The 20,919-nt window shown below is 46.8% G+C and overlaps 1 long non-coding RNA gene across 2 annotated transcripts; it reads left to right on the forward strand.

Moving 5' to 3' along the window:
- Positions 1-8,798: 8,798 nt before the first annotated feature.
- On the forward strand, positions 8,799-10,453 carry LOC134522427 (uncharacterized). Of its 2 annotated transcripts, none has more exons than XR_010073055.1 (3): positions 8,799-8,923; positions 9,089-9,350; positions 10,256-10,453. It is a non-coding gene; the product is annotated as an uncharacterized LOC134522427 (long non-coding RNA). The 2 variants fall into 2 exon arrangements; XR_010073056.1 differs by having other exon boundaries at positions 10,259-10,453.
- The last annotated feature ends 10,466 nt before the right edge of the window (positions 10,454-20,919 follow it).

The following is a 20,919-nucleotide window of genomic DNA, read 5'->3' on the forward strand; positions in this document are numbered from 1 at the left end:
AACTTTCCCTTTTGTCTTTACGTACCTTGGAATTCTTCTCCTTCACGTAGATTCTTTCAGACAGACCCACAGACCTGTCCTACACAGACTTCGCTGGGAATCTGCAACGTGTTTCAAATGACCTGCTGTCATTTTCATGCATAGCTGTATATTTTCTGTGCTCGTAGGCCATCAGTGATCGCTTTAGAGAAAGGCATCCTCTGTTTTGATGGTTCCCTGGAGATGAATGTTATTGGCAAGACACCATAAAAGTTCTTATTTTTTTCTCCATTGTGCAGCTGAAATCATACGTGCCTATAATGGCTATTATTTCCGGTGCTCGCTGTTTTATTAGTAATATTGAGATTTGTGTCTTAATCAGCGAGTCGATGCTAGTCTGCGTTAATGGTGGTACTGTTCTAGTAGTAGGGCAGAGATGTGATAAGTTTGGTAGAAATTTCTGCAAAGGCTGCTATATAAAGCCTGTATTCTGGCAGGGTTCTCTTGTAACCTTGTAAAAATAATTAAGTAGCATTCATGCAATTAGAATTTTTCTGCCTCCTGATTCCTTGTCTTTTTGGCCTCATGATGTTTGTTGCATGTTAACGCGATTTTAGTGTGTTGTACTTGATGGATCACTTCTTGTCTGCAAACCATTCCTGGCAGGAATATATGGATGGACCGTTGTCCTGTTGGTGCGTGTTACGGTACAGTAAGCAACTTCTACACAGGCGCCACCTTCCTGCTGAAAGAGGGGCATGGGTGAGCGAAGAGAAATCCTTCTCAATGTACCTGCAAGGAGATGATGATTTAGACAGACTCTGCCCGACAGAGTATTTCGGTATATGCCAGGCTTTAATGGCACTCTCACTGCTAACACAGCACTGCAGATGTCCTTAAGGCATTGTTTCCTTTCTCCTTTAAAATTGTTACGGAGCCTCCAGTTCCAACAAGCGATATTTACAGATCTCCTAATCCAGTTATCGTGCTGCTACATTTCTCTGACAGCTATCATGACCCGTCTCCATCAAGAGCTAGTAATGAGTTTGTTCTTCGTTCTCATTTATAAATTTGTATAATGAATAGTTCTGAAGTTATACGTTTTATAAAGAGTTGGTGCGTAACTGATGAGGTGTTGGTGATGGAGCGTGCTCTCTCCTCTTGGGGACAGCTTGCGTGAGCCCCAGCCGCACAATCCATCAGGGTTGCGAAGACATCCGGTAATACTGGGTGAAACTGCAAAACGCACGTCTTTCAGTGTTGGAAACGTGAGCTGATCTCCTGATGCAATCAGGTCTGTAGTGAAATCATCCCGGTCCTAATGGCATAGGCGTATCCGAGGCCTGGGTGTGCACAGGGAGCTGCTCCCTCTCTCTCCGGACTATACAATTACCAGTTCTTCTGATGAATGCTTTGTTTGGTTCATGCAGGCTCAAATTATATATTGTCCAGCTCATCAAATTACGCTTCTGCTGACTTCTGAATTTTTTTAAAAAGTTAAATTTGTTTCTCATCAGTGCTAATTAACACATGGAGATGGGCTTTGTTACATTACGCTTTGTCACTGTTCTGCAGTCCTGTCTGTCTGTTGCCTTTCCTGAGCTGGGACTGTGGTATTTGTAGAGGTATTATGGTTTTTGGAGAAGTGCCCACTAGAAACTAGTTGAAGAGTGATGGAGAAGTTATCCAAATAAAAGCAGTATGCATATTAATAGTACTCTAGCAGTAAAAAACAAGTAGAATTAAATGGACTGTGTTTCTAAGAAATATCTTGGTTTCTAGCAGACTGAAACATGAACTAAATCTACTCCCTTGCACATCGTAACATAAATAGCTTGATGTGGAACAAATCTCCTGCCACGTCAATGGAACGAATTTAGATTCAACCTCTGATCTGTCTCAGTGCTCTGATTTATATGTTGGTGCTTGGAATCTCTTCCAGTGGCGCTGTTAGCACCTGAGTGGGATTGTTGCATGCTTTGCAAATGCATCAGATTCTTGGGTTTCCCAAAGCAGTTGATTTTGAGGAAGGTAGGGGGTGATTTCATCTTCTTGGTTTTCTAATGAATATCGTTTGGATCCTTTGCTGTGCTGATGGCTCTGTCCTATTCTTAGCGGAGCCATTATAAGTTGACTCCAGAGGAAACTGCTGTAGCCATCCTGCCAGGCGTGTCTCTAAACAAGTGATTCGACTTTTCCAAATGCTTCTAGCAGTGGATACTGTTTTGCTCTTAGCGGTTATTATTAGAACCAATGAACGGTATTAAATGCAGCATGATGAAAGAAAGATAGTAGAAAACATCAGTAGAGGCTTTCATGATGAACCATGACTCATTTCCAGTGGTCAGAGGTTTACTGAGAGTCAAGAGGAATCCATGAGAAGTATGCAAAAGAAACAGAAAGTTTTTGTGCAAACTACGAGCGAGGCTGACGAGAGGAAAACATGTTGGGTGGGCTCGTATAGCCGGTCTTACACGATGCCTCAAGGGGCTAAAGAGGCTTCTGTTTCCTGTTTTTACTTTAGCAGGGACTTGGCATCTGCTTCACTCGTGGAAGAGCCCAAAGGAGAAGAGACTGCTCAAGCGAAAGGACATGGGCAAGTGTGGTTCTGAGATTTAGGCAAGAGCTGGAGCGAAATCAGGCTTGATCCAAACTGCTCACTGTGTAAGCAATGGTGCTTCCCCGCTGTGAATCGTGCTCCCAAGCAACAGACTCCTTTAGAAATGAATAAGCATCACCTTCAAACGTCCTTCAAACGTTCTTACTTCCCTCTCTGCCTCATCTTGGTCAGCAGCACAGCTTTCTAATTCTGGCTATTTTATATCTCGGTATAGTTGCTGCAGAATCTGTCTTTACAAGACATTCTCTTATGCTTAATCTTGAAAGAAGTAATGCCCCTCAAAAAGTGCTGTCACAGACTTCAAACATGTAGAATGTACTTCAGATAAAAGCAGGACTGTAATGGTCTGTAGGGGATGATTTGAAGCACAGGAGCTTTGGGCTTGGGGTGCTGCTTCTCACATTTGCAGACAGTGCAACCAGCAGAAGGTGAAAATGTCAAGATATGTGTCAATTCTCTCAAGAACCAGAGAGCTGCTGCTAAAACTGAAGTTTTAGGAGAAACAAAATGAACAAAACTGGCAGAAAGATTCAAGGCGTGAAGCAGCAGCTGTACAAAAGGTTGGGAGCGTTGGGCCTGCTCTGCAGCCTTACACACCGGCCACAGAAGAAGGAGAGCAGACAATGCATGAGTTGCTCTGTGTCCTTCCTTCTGGGTGATTTTCCAACAGAAGAAATGTGAATAAAATCCTGACACAACTGTCCTAGTCGCCACTTCTGAGGATGGCTGCATTTATGCTTCATCAGTAGATAAGCAAGGAGGGATGCTGGGCGACTTCTGCGCAGTTGCCTGGGCCACGTCTACAGATGCTGATGACTGGATCCTCTTGACTAGACATTAAGGTGAATTAGAGCATCTTCGGGAGGAAACTAAACTAAAATACTTACCTCTACTGAATGCAGAAATATGGTCCAGCAGGGTCCTGACTTTTTATCAGGCAAATCTCTAAACCAGACTGTGCTCAACTGATTCGTGCTGTGTCTAAGAATCATAGATTTTGGTCTAATATTTGCTGCGAACTACTGAACCCTACAAGTTGTTTATCTTATTGCCATCCATATCCCTGAAGGGATGAAAGTCCCCCCTTTTCTTTTTTTTTTTTCTTTTGGCAGATGAGTTTCTTAAAGCCACAGTGACAATTTCTACAGAAATAATTTAGATAGTGGAGAATATGTAAAGGTTAAACTGACAAGAACCTCCATAAATTGTTGAGCTTGTCCTTAGTGAGAATCTTCATGAATTTTATTTTATCTGTTCAGCAGATTGTGAATGGTTGGATTTCATCCCTGGTCTCTTCAGAGCTTCTGAGCTCTTGGAGGGTCATTTGAAGAACGTATCTCACATTTTGTATATAAAGAGTCTCAGGCTTATCGTTACTTCAGCAGCAACTGCAGCGTCAGGCTGTGGAAGCTGTCATGGAGATAGGTAGGTACAACCACATGGAATACTCACCGGTTGATATCCGCTGGCCTTTTGTGAAGTGGGACCTCGGTTCTGTGGCAGAATAATCCCACCTGAGCAGATATTTACCTTCCAGTGTTTTATTAACTGCTCTGACTGGTTTTATAATTAACTTGTGATCTATTTATACTATCTATATTCTTATTTGAAAGTGTGTGGGGGGGGATGCCTGCTTCCTACCAAAAGGGTTTTGTTCTTCAAAATGCTATTAGTCTTCGGTCAGTTGTGGGAGATGAGGGAGCAGGATTGGAGTCCAGCTGAAGTGCCAGCAGCTCTCCAGAGCTCGTGCCGTGCAAACGCTGACAGGGCTGAAGTGAGCCAAGTGCAGGGATAGTCCGTGGCTCTGAAGGGTCCCTGAATAGCCCTTACAGTAGGTTCCTACTCATGTATAGATTTTTAAAAAGAAAATAAAGAAATAAAAGCTTATCTCTGTTTATTTTTAATTGCCTTGTGCCCAGAGTGTTAGTTGTTCCGGCCTCTAGCTTTTGGTCTCCTAAGACGTTGTAAGATCTGTTGCTCTTTGAGCAAACAAATCTGAATTCAGCCACATTCTAGGGGCAGGCACTTAAAATTTGGAGTTATAGCAAGTAAAAATGAATTTCAGCCTGGCCAAAATACAATTAAAAATGGTGGGAATATGCTGCAGTTCTTGTTACCTCGCGTTGTCATTTTTGACCAGGAATATTTGCAGCTAGTGTTCACGTTTACAATAATTGCAACTATTAGCGAATGTACCCCGCACTGACTAACTGCAGGTGGGGCAGGTTTTGTGGGGCTCCCCTCACCAGCAGACCATTCCTGAGGAGGGTGTGCGTGTCACAGGACGCCAGCATCCTCAGGCGGGAGCCACCGCAGCCTTGCCCCGTCTTGGCTGGGTTTTCAGGTGCCTGGTGTGGGTGTGCCGGCCTCCCGGAATCCTGTGAAAGCAGCGTCATTCCTGGGAATAGATCATTTAAAAACACAGACGATGAAAACCGTGCTCATTGAGAACTGGCTGAGCAGGTTGCTCAGAGCTGACAAACGGCGCAGGCGTGTTGCTGCCTCTGTCCCTCTTCTGAGAGTGAAATCTGTCGGGGACAGGTACAGGATTGGTGGAAAGAGCAGGGATGTGAGAGCAAGAGCAAGGACTTATGAGCTTTATTCTTATCGATGGCTAAAATGTCCTCTTTGCAGTCCTTTCTCTGGCCTTGTGATCCTCCTTTCTGGTCCCTGTGGCATTGCAGGCATTGAGAGCGGTCGTCTGCCACGGCTCCGTCCTGTGGCACTGGCTCTGAGGGACGAGACACACGCAGGTGAGACTCAGTGCGATGGGGAAGAGACCCGGCCATACGGATTTATACGGGGAAGCAGCTGGTGTGAAGTGCAAATACACCATTTGTACAGGCTCATAATCCTTCCTCTGAACACTTGGTCCTTAAAACACCGATAGTTTGTTATTTTTATTGCCTGAAATCCTGAGCAGCAACCTGTCAGCAGCTTTGCTGAGGGGAAAGTGGAGCGTTGCGTGGTGTTCCGCTAACGCCTGCAAGGCGATGAGGTATTGTGCTAACGGTGGCTGACCAGAGACCCTCGGCAAGAGAGACAGCTGAGCGGCTGAGAACCCTTCCATGGCGGCACCCTAATTGCCAAGGACGCATTCGTGTTCGCGCACATTATTTGGTAATTATACTTAGTAGACCGTAGGGGACAGTTAGGGAAAGCTTAAACATGTGGCAGGTTCCACTACATCATCAGGGTAAGCACCGGCGAGGCTCGGATGGCAGCCTCGGAAAGGCTGAGTGCAGAGCAATGGGAAGCAGCTTGCCCCCCAGCAAGGGGCGGCGGAGCATCCTTTGGAGGGCAGGTGCCATGCTGGAAGTCTTGAGCCATCTTTTTGGTTGTAAGGAAAGAAAGGGAAGCCTGTAAATGCTTCCTATCTGAATTTAGAGTTATGGTGGAAATACATGATGAGAAACACATATTTATCTTCTTTTAACAAGTAATTGACATTGCTTTTTTTTTTTTATCTGAGCCTGAGCTCTACTGCGTGTATGTTGAACACAAATATAAACACAAGTGGTGGAACACTGCTTTGTACTGTACAGCGTGCCTTGGTATTTTATTAATTCATAATTATCCCTTTTCTAGAAAAATATCATTGTTTGTGAAATCACTTGAGGCTTGGGAGCCAAGTGGAGCCTTGACAATGATCCTGACAACATCGCTGCCACCAGGCCCTGTCAGTCTGCCAGAGACCAGCCGACGTCCAGGGCGTTTTTGGTTTTTTTTCCCCTCATGTCATCTTGGCTCCTGGCTTTGTTCATGTACTGGGAGCTGATAGGAGGCTGTCACCCTTCCGAGTGGGGCAACGGGGCAGCAGAGAACAAACCCAGTGAGTGATGTTTTATTCTAGAAGAATTATCTATTGAATCCAAACCCTTCTGAACAATTTTGGCAGATAGCAAGGAGACAAGTTGTGTGTGTAGAAACGTGTATGTGTCCATGAGCTGTGTGAAGCTTGTATTTGAGCAAGGAACGAGACTGCAGGAGCAACGATGCAGGCAGCTGCTTTGTTTGCCGTCACAAATGCTGATATGCTTGGGCCAGGACAGGCAGAATGTCACCGCAGCAGAACAGCCTGCAGCTCGGCAACGGGCACTAACAGTGAGGAAATTCAGGGGTTAAAGCTCCAGCCTGGGTGGGCACCTGTGAAATAAAACTGGCTGCAGAAGACCACTGACTACCTCCGATGTGCAAATCTTCTAATGCTTGCTGAGCCAAGTAGCAACTCAATGTTTAAGTTGACGCAAGTCAGGTGGCACCTTTGGCTGTGTCGGGCAGGTGAAAACCTCCCCTCGAGCGGCCTTTACGCTGTCTGCCTCCAAAGCTGCTGCGAGTTGTGTGTGGAAGGCAAGGGGCAGAGCAAAAGGAGACGGTCAGCGGTGGGTTTGAGGGCAGAGCTTTTCAAAGCCAGGGATTCTGGTCAAGTGGACTGGTAAGACAGAGCCTCTGTGACACCCGGGATGGCCAGAAAAAGGAGCGATGCTCAAACCGGGATGGTGTCCATCCATGCCTGAAAGGCTATTGGAGGCTTTTTGTACTTCTGTTTGCCTGGCCTGCAGTTGACAGAAATGCTGGGTATTGACATTTCATCCGTAAATATCACTTAAATCATAGGTTTATATTTCTGGGGTTTGTCCCCTGGTGCTATAGGCAAGCATGTGGCATTGCTGCGCAGTGGCAGCTGAGCAATTAGCGGATCTGTGCAGGAGCCTTTTGCCGTGGGGAGCTCTCAGAGGGGTCATTAGCGTGCAATTACGGGACTGCCTTGAAGTGTCATATTGTCTGTGAAGTAGCTTTGAGCGGAGCCTGGATAAGGGCTGCTGATAATATCACAGCCAGCAGCAGCTCGGGGGCTCGGGTGGGCAGAGCGCGTTGCCTCCGTCGTGGCAAATCGGCAGCGGTGTGTGTTCACCTCCCCGTGGGCGATGCGACGATGCGCTGCACAGCGTGGGTGGGAGAGGAGAGAGGACGCTGGGGGCTCGCAAGGAAAGAGGGTCCCATCCAGGTCTCCATGTAGGCAGGGGAAGCTCTGCACTGAGCGTGATTCTGCGGGTCGGCCCTTCTTCTGTCACCCCTTTAGTGACCGAGGCAGCCTGAGAAGTTAGTGTGACCTGTGCGAGGGACCGTTGCCAGCCTGGGCACCTGGAGCAGAATGGTCTCTGTTTGAGGGGGTTCCCTGTGGCTCTGGGCGCCTGCTGGAGCTGGCAGGGGGGAGGAGGAGGAGGAAGGCTGCAGGACGCGTTCTTGGTAACACTGGCTGCAGCTGGAGCAGCACACCTTCACTTCGTGCTGTTGACTGAGTATGTTTATTTGCTTATTTTACTTGGGAGGAGAAAGGACTTTGGTTTGGTGGCGCAGCCGGAAAGATCTAGAGGTGAGCTCAGGAAGGGTACGTTTGCCTAGAGGGACCGGTGCCTGGGAAGTCAGCGATGAGGCTGCCTCTGTGCCATAGCACGGAGAAGGTGCATTAATTCATTGGCTTTGCAGTCTACTTTTCCTAAGATTTTAGGGCCTTTTTCTGATCTCTTGTATTCCTAAGCTTTTGTGCTGTGGGGCCCTTTGGTATCCAGACCTCATCACTCAACTTCTCAGAACTAGGCACGTTTTTCTCATCATTAGAGATAAGAGTAAAGCAACGCGGCAAGTTCCTTATTCTTTTTTAACGTCAGCTGTATTTATTATGAATGTTTTGTACAAAATGGTCTTTGTTTTGTGATTTGGGGAATTGAGAGTCATAACAGCGCGTGATGAAACGCTTGCACAGCCGAGCTTTGGGGGTTGGGTTTTCCGAGGCACGCCCAGAGCCGTTTGCCGGATGGCTGCCGTGTGAATAGCGACTGCCAGGGCTGGATTTCATAGCAGTCGTCTGGGGGAAGGACCTCCGGCTTCCACCCTGTGTAAAGGGAGCGTTCCCTGCACGGATCAGAGCGTATTAAGTAAAAAATAGAGATTCGCATTACTTAAAAGTGTGCTTCAAATAGCAACTGAGAATTGCCTTCCAAAGTATTCCAGACCCTGAAATCACTGATGTTGGGTGGATTATTCTGTAGAAAAAGTAAAAAAGAGAAGTTAAAATATCTGAAATATCCGTGGGGTTTTCTACTCGCTTATCTGAATTGCTGGGTATGGCTGTCTGTCTGAATATTAGTGAGAAAGGTGGCAAAGGGAGAATTCTCTTTGTTGTACTGACGGGAGTGTCGCTGGCAGGTTGTCAAGACTGAAGATGATGAGGGTTTTGGCCTCGCCTATGTGGTCTGCTGATGTCACCATGAAGTTCAAAGGCAGAAGGCACCATCATCTCTTAAGAAGCATCAGAGAAGGGTGAGTAAAACCTCTCCAGTCTTATCCCAGCTGTTCTGCACATTGCATAAGCATTTCTCCATGTCCTTTTCCTCCCTGCTCTGTTTGTTTATATGTCCTACTAAAGTGCCGGTCATTTGGAATGTCATCTTTTTTAGGAAACTAAGCCAGTTTTTTCTTTTGTAGATCCCTTCCTCAGCCTCACTGAGTTTTGAAGGACTCTGTTTTTGCCTCTATTCCACAGCATCAGCTATTTTTCCCAGCCGCAATCCACTTGAATTAAAACCACAAATGTCTCTCTCCTTGCTTGGGTGCACCTGCTCGCATCCAGCAATCTGAATTCTGTTGTGTGACTGAAAACACAGAGCCTGCACCGTGCTTCCTTGGAGCGTACCTCCTGTAAGAGAAGGGCGAAAACGACAGCTTAGATCCTCTTCCACAGTTACAGGTCAGCATCCAGGGCGTTAGTCCTGATGGCAGTGCTTTCCTTTACAACAGGAGAAATTTGAGTCTGAAATGAGCAAATTCACGTTCCCAGAATTAAAGGTGGATTCAATAGCTATCGAAGGGTGAATGGCAAATAGAATAAAGGCTTCTGTGGTTCTTTGTCTTCTGACAAAGCCTCGAGGCCCAGCTGTAGACTAAGATGTCTCTGCCGGGAGGGTCGTATGCATCATAGCAGAATTGGTGGCTGCAGGAGGAACTTCTGCGATAAGTGAAGGTGTGTCGAGTAACACCCATTACAGCCTGCCTGCAGGAGCAATAAGCTAATTGAGGGAGAGGCTTTTGCAAACAACTTGAAGCCAAGACCCCATCTACAAGGGATTATCCGGAGAGAAACGACAAGGCAAAATAAACCAAAAAAAAACCCAAAACAAACCCGCGTTTTATTGGCTAGATGCGTGTGTTTGGCAGGAAAAGATGCAGCCTTGGACACTTGCCTTGCAAAAACCAGCCCCATTTCTCTCCATCCCCTCTCTGCATTTTGCAACCTGCCAGGGCTGTTCAGGGACAGTTACTTCTGCTATTCCACATCTTTAACTGTGCGGGTGGGTTTGGTTTTGTGTTGTGGTGCTTGTTTTTTGGTATTGTTGTTGAGGTTTTAAAAGCAAATAAAGGCCCTTGCAGGAGCTGCTTTGCTGGATGCTCTGAGGCTAAATACCTCTGCTCGTGGGTTTTTGTCTCATTTCACAGTTTGTATGTTATGAATGTTACCATTCTTCCAGTCTAGGCCAAGTGTGTTCTTGGAGTTGGGGTCAAGGTGTGGGGTTTTTTTTTCTGTTCTTCTCAGTATCTTTGGTATTTGGTGAGTTTTGGCTGTGACAGCTCTTGTGGCGTTTGCATTTCTTTCAGCAGAATAAGAAAGATATAACGAAGGCTTCTGCAAGGGCAAGAGGAGGGAGAAGAAATGAATCTTTTCATCAAGAAACTTTGCAGAAATGAAACGCTGGACCTGGGTCCCTGCTTGTTAAAATATGTGGAGTCCCACAAAAACGGTAGATGATGAAGAGCCAAGAAGATTTCCCAAGGATACTGGATGCTGTTATCACCGTACAGGTTTGCTCCCCAGCTCCTGGTGTCTGTGCCCTAGTGAAGGGCCAGTGAGATGCCAGCTCAGGTGCTGCCTGCTCTGGTCAATGAGCAGCAACGATGGTAGCTCTTGAGGGAAGTGGGTTTTAATCCTGCCTTTTTCTACAGAGAGCAGCTCTGAGGAGCAGTGAAGGTGCATACTTGGTGTGGCTTTGCCTCTGCAGCAGAAATGCCCTCGTCCCTGGCGTGGCCACTGTTGCTGTTGGGTTAAGCCATAGCTCTCTGGTCCTGATGGCAGATTACTTGCCAGATAGCGTGGATGATGTTGGGGACTGCCCATGCAATAGGAGTGTGACAGATGTCAAAATAAGCCTGAGGTGAGTGCTACTGATTTTTCACACGCAGAAAAATCTGTGTGGGTCAGAGCCCTGTGCTAAGGCCTGTCAACAGCTCTTATATCTACCACCTTTGTTTTGGGTTTATTTCCAGCAGAATGTTGGTTCAAGTGCCTGGAGAAAGGTTTTTTTCCATGTCTCTTTGTATCACAGTGTCACCCACTGAGTATATTTTGATTTTAAATTCTCCTTGGCGGGTTCATCTCCGCCTCTGTGCTCAGACAGTGACTTGCACAGGTACCAGCTCACCGCGATACCGTCCTGCTCTTTGGTTCTCTGCAGCCTTTCATTAGGTGTGAAACATTTTGTATTTTAGACTAGCATATGGCTGTTGTGCTAAGAGGCTTTGGCTCTGCCCCTGCAGAGAGGGAAAATGCTCTTATTAAGGTATAATGCAGAGTTCCCAGCACACTGCATGAACTGCGTGGCCCCGTAGATGTGAAGGCTGGGATGCCGCCGTTGCGGTCCTCAGGAGGAACGCCCGCTGCCAGTGCCCAGCCCAGGCTGACTGGTGGGGTTTGTCAGCTGGGGTCTCCCTGGGTCCAGACCTTGCCATGGCAGCAATGAGCCTTTCGAACCCGACTTTGAGTTGTGGGCTTGACTGGCCTGGAGGCAGCTGTGGAATGAAGCCTGCTGTGGTTTGTTTGCTCCCTGGTCGCAGGAGAGGAGCACAGTTCAATTGCTTGCTGAGACTGCCCTCTCCTGAGGCAGCAGCCTGGAGGCAGCACTTAAAAACATTCAATTGGGTTCAAATCATTTCCTAATGATCAGCTCTCTTATTTCTCTCAATTGCTTTTGTCTGATAATGGTTTGTTTTGTTTCATAATAGTTTCATTTTGTCTGCAGCAATATTGATGCAAGCCGCCTTAAGGAACAGCATCCTGTTTGAGTTAAAAAACAAGGTACAGCTCACTCCTGGTTACGTTCCCGAGAGCTGTGAGGAAGAGCAAAGGAGACAGTTTTTCTCACTCAGCTCCACTGGGCATAGACGTGGAGCACATGCTTTGTGAGACCCCCCCTTCTGCAAACCCTCACTGCTGAAATGGGGCAGAACCTTGATTTTTGCCTTCCTGACCATGAGAGTGTCACCTCTCCAGGGCTGCAGCGAGCAGGTCCCTGCTGGGAGCAGAGTGAAATGTAGTTTTGTTACACCGTAAACCCTTCTGAGCAGCATGCATTATCCTCCTGTGGCCCATCTCTCGAGGAGGGAGAGGAGATCTCCGCTCAGTCCTGCAGTGCTAATGAGTAACAACATCTCTGAAACAACGTGTGACAGCGCGGGTGAGATTCTGCCACCTCTGAAAGGAAAAACAATCCGGGCCTAGTTCCTTCCCTGACTCAAGCTTAAATCTCTGAGCCTGGAATGGAATAACACTTTCATGTGTTTCAGACACCTAAAACACTTCCAAGCTGCTTCTCCAGTGGGCATAGGAGGCTGCTGCACTGTATAAATTGGAAGCGATGCTCCTTTTCAATTTCCTTGTGCACTTGTTAATGGTGGTGGGGAGATGCCCTGGTGCATTCCCGTTCTGTCCGGGGGTTTGTTATGGGCTGCGACACCGTGGGCACCCTGTATGCGATGTGCCTGTTCCAGCTGCATGCACATCCATCTGTCACTGGCTTCGAGACAGGGAGCACCACGGGAGTGTTCGCTAATTATTTGGAGAAGCTACTCTGTTTTTAAATGCTGCCCTAAACATATGGGAAGTAAAAAAACTCACAGAAAAGAGAAAGGAGGAGAGGGGGGATGGACAAAGTTCTTTTTACGTATAAAAGTTCAATGTCTTCTGATGTGGCTGTTTCCATCAGATCTTCGAAGAGCTAATTGCAGCAGTAATGAGGGCTTATAGAAAGTTTAGGCATGTAAAGGTGAGCTTTCATCCTAAATTGTCTCCCTATTTTCTCTTGAATCGGTTGCTGACTGATATTTCTGATTTTTTTTTTTTGTCTTCAAATTGCTGAATAGTAGCATCCCTGTTATCTTAATATAAATTTGAGAAGAGCTAGAAAACTTTTGCGGAGGTGGCCTGTGTCTCGAGGTATATGCAGCTTTTAAAAGTTTATTGGAGGAGCAGTCGTGGTTGGGAGCGGAGCCCGCTTTTTTTTAACTGGACTGAGATTTTTTTTTTTTTAAAAAACAAATCTCTCATATATCAAGCAGGCTTGTTTTGACACTTAATTAAGTGAATTTAGATGGTTTAATATAGTTCAGCAGCAGCTCAAAATCATGGTTTTCCACCTGATCTGACATATTGATTCTACTGATGTTTCGTCCATAAATCTTTGTTTTTGTGCAGCTGTAATTGCGTTTGAGAAAGGGAAAACCGTATGTGCCCAAGCCACCCAAAGTGCGTGATGGCTCCACTGAAATACCTGCGGAGGTAAGTGCGAGCCGAGTGCCGTTTGTGAGACTGAAGTTACACGACAGCTCTGTGACGGTTTCTGCCAGAAGCCGTGTAGAGCAGCTTACGGAGCGGTAGTGAACGGCCCGGCAGCAGGTTACGGGCAGGAGTCGGGGACAAACCCCTGACGGTGCCAAAACAGCTTTCACACTGTCCCCTGGGAACATGGCAATGATGTGCAAAGCCTTTCTAGCAGAAATCCACTCCCGAGTAGACGACAGGGGGTAGGATTTCAGCAATGCATCCTTCTCCCTGTCTTAAGAGGTCATCTTTTGTTTTTCAGATCAACCTTCTTCAAGACCCCGTGGGAGCTTTTGTTCTGGAAATCAGCTGTAAGTCCACAGGGCTGTTTTCTCCCCTGATTTCTTGTTAGTCAAAAGCCAAATCACAGAAACCAAGAGGGGCTGTGGTTTGGTTCCCCCCTCCCCCTTTTGGAGCAGTTCAAGTGTGTGTTCTTTGCTGGAGCAAATGCATATTCTACCTGTGTTAATTCGTAAAAGGCAAGCTGGGTATTGGGAATCTTGTGTATACGCAGCCATCAGTTTGGTTCTTAGACTGCGCTGTTTATATGCTAAAGCAATGTGTGTACATCTTGTACGACGATGTGGTTGTCTGGGGGGGCTGAACAGTAAAATTCAAAGCCCTGATGCATGTTTCTGCATTCACCTGACTTAGGTTTGTTTATCTCCAGATGCATGCACCAAATCCATCTGTTCTTTCGCATTGTAATAAGATAATTTTACTATGAATTGAGTAAAGGCAAGGCAGCATGTTGTCACTGGAATAGTATTCCTGTATTGTGAATGCACGTAAGCTTTTGCAAATATGAAATAAATTTGTTAAATATCTGTACTAAACCTTTCTGGGATTGCCCTTTGCCCTGCATCCTGGTTCTAGTCAAACCTTAATGGGGGGACTGGGCAGGCCAAGGGTGCTGAGATCTTTGCGTTTGTTAATTCAGCATACGTCCAAGTTGGAAAAATCCCAACGCTCGGCATCCCAGGAGTACACACAAAGATGTTTCGTGCTCCCCTGCACAGGTAACCCTCTGGGATACAGGGTGAGTCCCCTCTCCCCCTTCCCTGCAGTATCTCCTTGTGTAGTGGCTTTTCTCAACGCCGTGGCTTTCTTAAAATACCATGTCTGGCAGAAGCTGTGCAGAACCAAAGACCTCTGAGGAGGCATCTCCTGCCCCTAAATGGTAGTTGGCCCGTTATGCTTGCTGCCAGCAGGATTTATGACCAAGCTGTCATTGTCCTCGGAAACATGTCCTGTGCGCTGCAGCCAGGACGCGGCTCAAAGGACGCCTCTCCCCGCTGTCGCGTGTGCCCGTCCCTTTGGTCTCTGCCTCTCTGCGCGGCGCGTTTGCTTCGCCTGTCAATTCTACCACTTGTGCAAGGACGCCGGATTAAACAGAATTGCACCCCGAAGTATTGGTAACGCTATTCTGGAAATGCTAATTTCCTAAGGGCTTTAAATCAAGCGTTGAGTAGATGGAGCTGCTGTGATTTAAGTGCTTTCCGCCTTCTGGAGCGGCAGCGCAGGTACGTCTGCAGAAGGCAGGTCCAGCTGGTTGTGTTCTGTGCAGCCGCGTGCCCAGGCTCGCACAACACCAGCCAGGCTCAAAGTGCTTATTTACATTTATGCGGGTCTTGAAAAGCTTCTTAAATTGCATGAAGTTAATACAATGGAAAATGGATTTTTTCCTGCCCACCTAAGCAAGGCTTTAGTGATTAATGCTGTAAAGTAAAAACAACAGCAACAAATTCAGTTTTATAATGTGCTGTGGATTCCAGGTTTATGAAAAATGCGTGCTTCATAAAAGAAATTTTTCCTCCTCCTAGTATTCTTTCAAAAAAAACACAATCTTATCTCCATAAAATCCCCTTGTCTCCGTAGCTGCATTTTGATGCTAATGGGATTCATAGCTTCATAATTCTTTGTCTCTCCTCTTGCATTGGTACAAGGCTAAACTCTATTGCAGAGTAGATATGTTTTACTAGAGAAAAAACTTAGCAGAAGAGAGGATTCACTCTTTGGTTGTGAAATTAGTTGAGCTTTTTTTCATCTGTTGTTCTCCTAGAGATGTATTGTGTGCCGTTAAGGACCACAAGAAAAAGGAAATCTTGAGGTGCAGGAGGAGTTGCTTGCTATTGTCTCTGACACTGAACAGTAACGAGAAAGACCATTATGAGCCGAAGATATTTTAATTCACATAATTCTTTTTCCTAAAACTTTGATTATTTTAATGGGGGGAAAAACTTCTGTGTCTGCTTTTGAGTTAGAGCTAAGGAAGCAGAGAGGTTCTAAACAAACATTCTCCTTGTTAAAAACACATTCTGCTAGAAGTCCCGCTTCCCAAACCAGTGTCATACTTGGTTATATGCTTCAAGGGAAACTTTGGGACATTGACTGTTGCTCCTGCTTTCTTTTGATTGCTCTACAAAAATGGCTGTACTTTGCCAGCGCTTTCCTTGTGATCTATTTTTCCCCGTAACAGGAACTCGTTATTCTCCAGGGAGGCAGCGAGCGGCTGCAGTTTTCATGCAGACCACAAGAAACAGGGTGGGCAGATGCACGGCAGGGCAGCAGAAGGGTGTCCTCCTGCCCCTCCAGGCAGCAGGGCTGCACAGATACCCCCGTCAACTGGCTGCGTTCAACCTTCTCTTGGCATGAGATCGAGCCCCGCAAGGGTGAGTCAAAGCATGTCGGTAGGCTGCTGGGAAGTCTGCCTGGGCAGCGGGTGGTATCGCAGGGCTAGTGGTGGCCTCCACGTCTCTCTTCCTGTTCTGTGGACAGGAAATAGCTGCAAAACCTCCCTTCCATCTTTCAGAAAGTAGATGAGATTGACTTTCTGCAAACATAGGGTAGGTCCTTCCAAGAGGCTGGTCTGTAACTTTCCTGCCAAAGAGGGGTTTGGTGATACCAAGCTGCCGAGTGCCCGTGAGGAACCTCACACGGCTGGGCTGTAGGTGTCGGGGGCGATCGAGGGGGAAGGTGGTGAGTACTTCAACCAGAGTCCTCGCTGCTGCCGAGCATCGTGGGCAAAGTTTCTGTAGATAACATCCATCCTTGTCAATACGCGCAAGAGGCGGCCGTGTTGTTTGCCTTTTCCTCTGTGCGGAGCACGAGCAAGGGGCTCTCATGGTCTGAGCCCGCTCCAAGAGTGATCACCAAGGATGGCTTCACGGCTTGCTTGGTGGGAAGGCAAAATTCCGGCTCAGCCTGGTCAGTCCACGTCCTGCTCTTGTACATGGTTCGTGCTCAGCGCTGGTCCCAGCTGGCGTGCTTGACCCAGCTTGCCAGGAGTTTATCCCAAGCCCACCGGGCTGAACGTAAAATTAAAGGTTTTCTGTGAATGAGAGATTTCAGGTTCCCTGTTCCTAACCACAGCGAAGCACGCTGCCGCTCAGAAATAAAGGCGCGCTGTGAGTCAGGGTGTTCTTCCAGCTCATGAAGCTATCCAGAAAGTGCAGATACGGATTATATGACTTGAACGCTGCACTATTTATGATGTGTGTTCAGTCACCTAAATCACGTTGGCAGTGTTTGGGCTTTGCCTGGATAATTGATTCAGATGTAAATTGAATGAATAAATCCTTTACAGCTAAAATATGCTCTCTTTTTATCTTGATTCTTTTTCTTCTTTTTGTTGAATGGCATAGAAAATAGGTAGTTATAATCTCATAAATAGGTATTTGACTACCTTTGTTAGGAGGGCAGGTAAAATGAGGTTTGTATGGCCTGTTTTGAAATGCTTTACTGCTTTGTTTATTGAATTACTAACCGGTTTATAACTTGGCTTCTGTACTTCTGGTCAATAATCTGCTTGCGGAAATGTTTGTGCCAGTCTTCAATGGCAAGGCCAGGTGGTTATTTATTTCTTTAAGTGCACATTAGTTGAGGGCAAAATATCAAAGAAATCTCTCTCTCTTTTTTTTTTTTTTTTTTTTTTTTAATAGCCACGGAGTGAAATATTGTGGTGAACGTGTGCCCCGCTGGCATCAAAGGCTTCTTTGGTTCAGGAATCTGCACAGAGGGACTTGAACTGGCATCAGGACAAGCCTTTGTGAGCATTTTGTCAATGTTTTAAGCTATTTTTTCACTTGAGGCTTCCCTGACGTTTCATCAGAGACAGGGCGAACATGCTAACTACAAGCCAACAAAAGAATGCGGTTTGAGCTTTCGTCCCAGCCTGGTTATGTTTAATCAGCACTTCCACAGATGGTAATTCTTGGAGCCGGTGTCTCTTCAGCGCCGTCCGCCGGGCCCCTCGCTCCCTTATCCCCAGCAGTTCAGGGACGGCGTTTCTACTCCCAGAGCAAACATTCAGCCAGTGAATGGAACCAGGCGCTTGGCATTCCTCGGGCTATAAATATTTGGGCGTTTTTCATGTCTCAGGGCAGGAATCCCAGCCCTGCGTACACCGGGCACTTGCTGCCTTGTGTCCTGGTTTCAGCTGAGATCCAGTTAATTTTCTTTCTAGTAGCTGCTGGGCTTTGGATTCAGTGTGAGAACAATGTTGGTAACCCATATTGTTTTAGTTGTTGCTAAGTAATGCTTCTATTAAGTCAAGGACTTTTTCAGCTTCCCATGGAAGCTGAGAGGGAGCACAGACAGGACAAGGTGGGCAAAGGAATATCCCATACCATAAATGTCATGCTCAGTATAGAAATGGGGGTTGGCCGGGGGGGGGCAGGAATCCACGATTGCTACTTGGGATGGGCTGGGCAGTTGATCACCAGGTGGTGAGCAATTGTATTGCATCACTCATTTTGTGTATTCTTTTACCATTATTATTATTATTACTTTCTCTTCAGTTCCTGTTCTATTACTGTCTTTATCTCAAGCCACAAGTATTAATTTTTTTTTTTTCTTTTTCTCCATCTTTCCCCTATCCCATGGTGGGAGGAAAGGAGGGAGTGAATATCTGCGTGGTCCCCGTTGCCAAGTAGAGTTAAATCACAACACCTCGTCAGGGTTTTGCTCTGCCCTCATTAGCTTTTCCCTTTGCTCTGGCATTAAAATAATTAAAATACACTGAGCGGATCGTCTCTGTCCATTTGGGACTGTCACTTCTTGCTGTCGGCTATTGCTTTCTGGTCCTGCAGAGGGAGGTGCCAGCGCTTTGCAGCACGCGTGGAACCACCCACTTGCCTCCCCTCCTGGCTTTGGTCTCCGAGTCTCCGGGCGTAGGATTTGGAGCCCACCAAAGCGTAATATCCTTAAAATGTGTTACCGGTCACTGCGATACTTCCCTGTGTCCTCAGTGTCTGTGTAAATGTCCAGACCTCTTTTGAATCTAATTAACTTCTTGGCTTCGGAGATGCCTTTTGGCAGGATATCCCGTGTTTGAATCGCCAATGTGAAAATACATTTCCTCCTGCCGGTTCTCCAAAAGCCGAAAGTGTCTGCTTTGGCTGCTTATGCCATAGTCCCGTTTGCTGGAGGTTTTGTGCTTATGTGATTTCTTTTTCTGTCTTTTACTTCTGTCTCTGCTTATCTCACCACGGTGCCAGGGCCTGGCTGTTTCAGGGCAACTGGTGCAGCGATCCAGCGTTACTGGGTGGGTGATGGTATGGTACCCCCGTGTGGCTGCAGTGCTGGCAGTTGCTGCCTTTACCACTTCCAAAGACGTAGCAAGGTCCATGTTTCCTTACCCCCCTCTCTCAGCCTCCTGGGGGGGCTCTATGTGCCTCTGAGCACCCGCTGTTCCCTTGACTTCGTGCTGGACGGAAAGCGACTGGATTGCTTCTGCGTTTGTGTAACGAGAGGCTTGTTTGTGCCCTGTCTGGTTGCTGCCAGCTGTTGAGCATCAATATTTATAGATTTTTGTTATACAGCTTCTTGCATGTGTGTTCTGTTTATGAGGGGGGGGGAAATTGCAAATAAAATGGTTCATGCCCAAGCTTGCCGCTACCCAGAGTCTGAATTTCTCTCTGCCTGTCCCTGCGCTGGGCTGTTATGAACAGGAGATTTTGTGACTGGCGTCAGAGCCCGACTTCGGCTATTTAGAAAACATCCATTCAATAAATCATATGGGGAGCAGCTGCCGCTCTCTGCTGAGCCAAGGCACATCAGATAAAATATTGCTCATTTATTTGGTTTGGTAGAAATAAAGTTGCTCTAGTGGAACATCATTACAGGCTGTTCTTAATTCACCTCAGGGCTATTTCTAATAGCGGCACACAATTCTCCTGTGACAGTCTGAGTGAATGAGATGGGTGTTTTGATGTCAAGCTGAATGTAAGGAAGGTTTTAGGAATCAGAGCTTTGAAAGAGAAATAACTACTGTTTGTGCTCTGATACTGGAAGAGGTCCCTGTTTTATTATTAACACTATAGCTATTGAAAGTCCTGACACTTGTTCCTTGGGGATTTGAAGCAATTCAAGCCATGAAATACTGTTTCAGCTCAGCCTTTTACAAGTCACTGCGTGTTGGTAAAGCCGAAGGTGGCCTTGATAGCTAGTGGAGGCACCCAGGGCTGGCATTAAGTTAATAATATTTGTTTGATTTTTTTTTTTTTTTCCCCCAGCTGTGTGGCAACTGGGAAACCTGCTTCTGCCCAGCTCTTGGCTTACAGCAGATAGCCGCTTTTGTCCGAGCGGAATGGTTTATGAAAAGCTGCCCAAAGCATTTCAATTTAGGCTTGCTGCTTTGCACAAATGTCATCAGCATAATATTCAGCAATGGGGCCACGGCATCTGTAGGCACGCTGCCTGCTGGTCGCAAAAGATGCTAGAGGCTGTTACTTTAAAAAAAAAAAAAAATAAAAAGGGAAAAAAAAAATAAAAAGGAAAAAAAAGTGAAGGGGTAGGAAGATGGAGTGTTGCAATGTAGGACTGCGTGCACATTTTCTTTGGCAGGGAACAGGCACCTAATCAAGATCCTGCTTTTCTCCTTATAAAATCAAGTCTCAAAGTGTCTCATCTCCTCCTCGCGTCACGGCTTGGGGAAAACAAGTGAGAGAATCGCGTGGATCTGAAGCCGTTACCGTATGGCAGGCCCGACGGACGGCTGCCGTGATTGTGTCTTCTCTGTGTTACGTCTTTAAGTGCCCGATCACCTGAGCGAGGCAGCAGGCGCTTCGCGTTCATTTTGGGTGTGGAGCCCTGCGGAAGGGAGCCGTGTACCCCCTCTGCCACAGCGGCGTTTCGTTGCCTTTGCTTGTCTTAATCGTTCTCTATAAAATAGAGGTAACTGGGGGAAAACGTACGGTTGCTCCAGCGTCCAGAAAAGCAGCGTGTGTTGCTGAGAGCGATAAAGCTTAACAATGCAGCAGCGGCGGCTGGATTCCTTCGTGCTGAATTGTGTTTTGGCTGACAAAAACAGATGCTCTTTGTTGCAGAGGAGGTGCAGGCGCTGCCCTGGCCGCTGGCGTGATTTATCGGAGGCAGCGCTGTGCCCCTCAGGTCCTGGGTGTTTGGGCACAAGCCTCTTCGCCGCCGGTCCTGAAGGCCACGGTGCCGCCGGCACCCAGAGAATTCGGTGCGAGTGACAAGATGCTGGGGGCTCCTGGGCAGAAAGGAACAACAGGAGAAAATGATTTACAAGTCGCTGGTTTTATCAGAGTCCGAGCCTGCCCAGCACGGCTGCGTTTCCCGTGCAGCAATACTTGTGGTCATATTAAACACTGGTCCCTCTCCTGACAGCCCAGATAGCCCCTGCTTAGCAATAACTTCTGCTGGA

This window comes from Chroicocephalus ridibundus, chromosome 12 (assembly GCF_963924245.1).
Source record: "Chroicocephalus ridibundus chromosome 12, bChrRid1.1, whole genome shotgun sequence".
Lineage (NCBI taxonomy): Eukaryota > Metazoa > Chordata > Aves > Charadriiformes > Laridae > Chroicocephalus > Chroicocephalus ridibundus.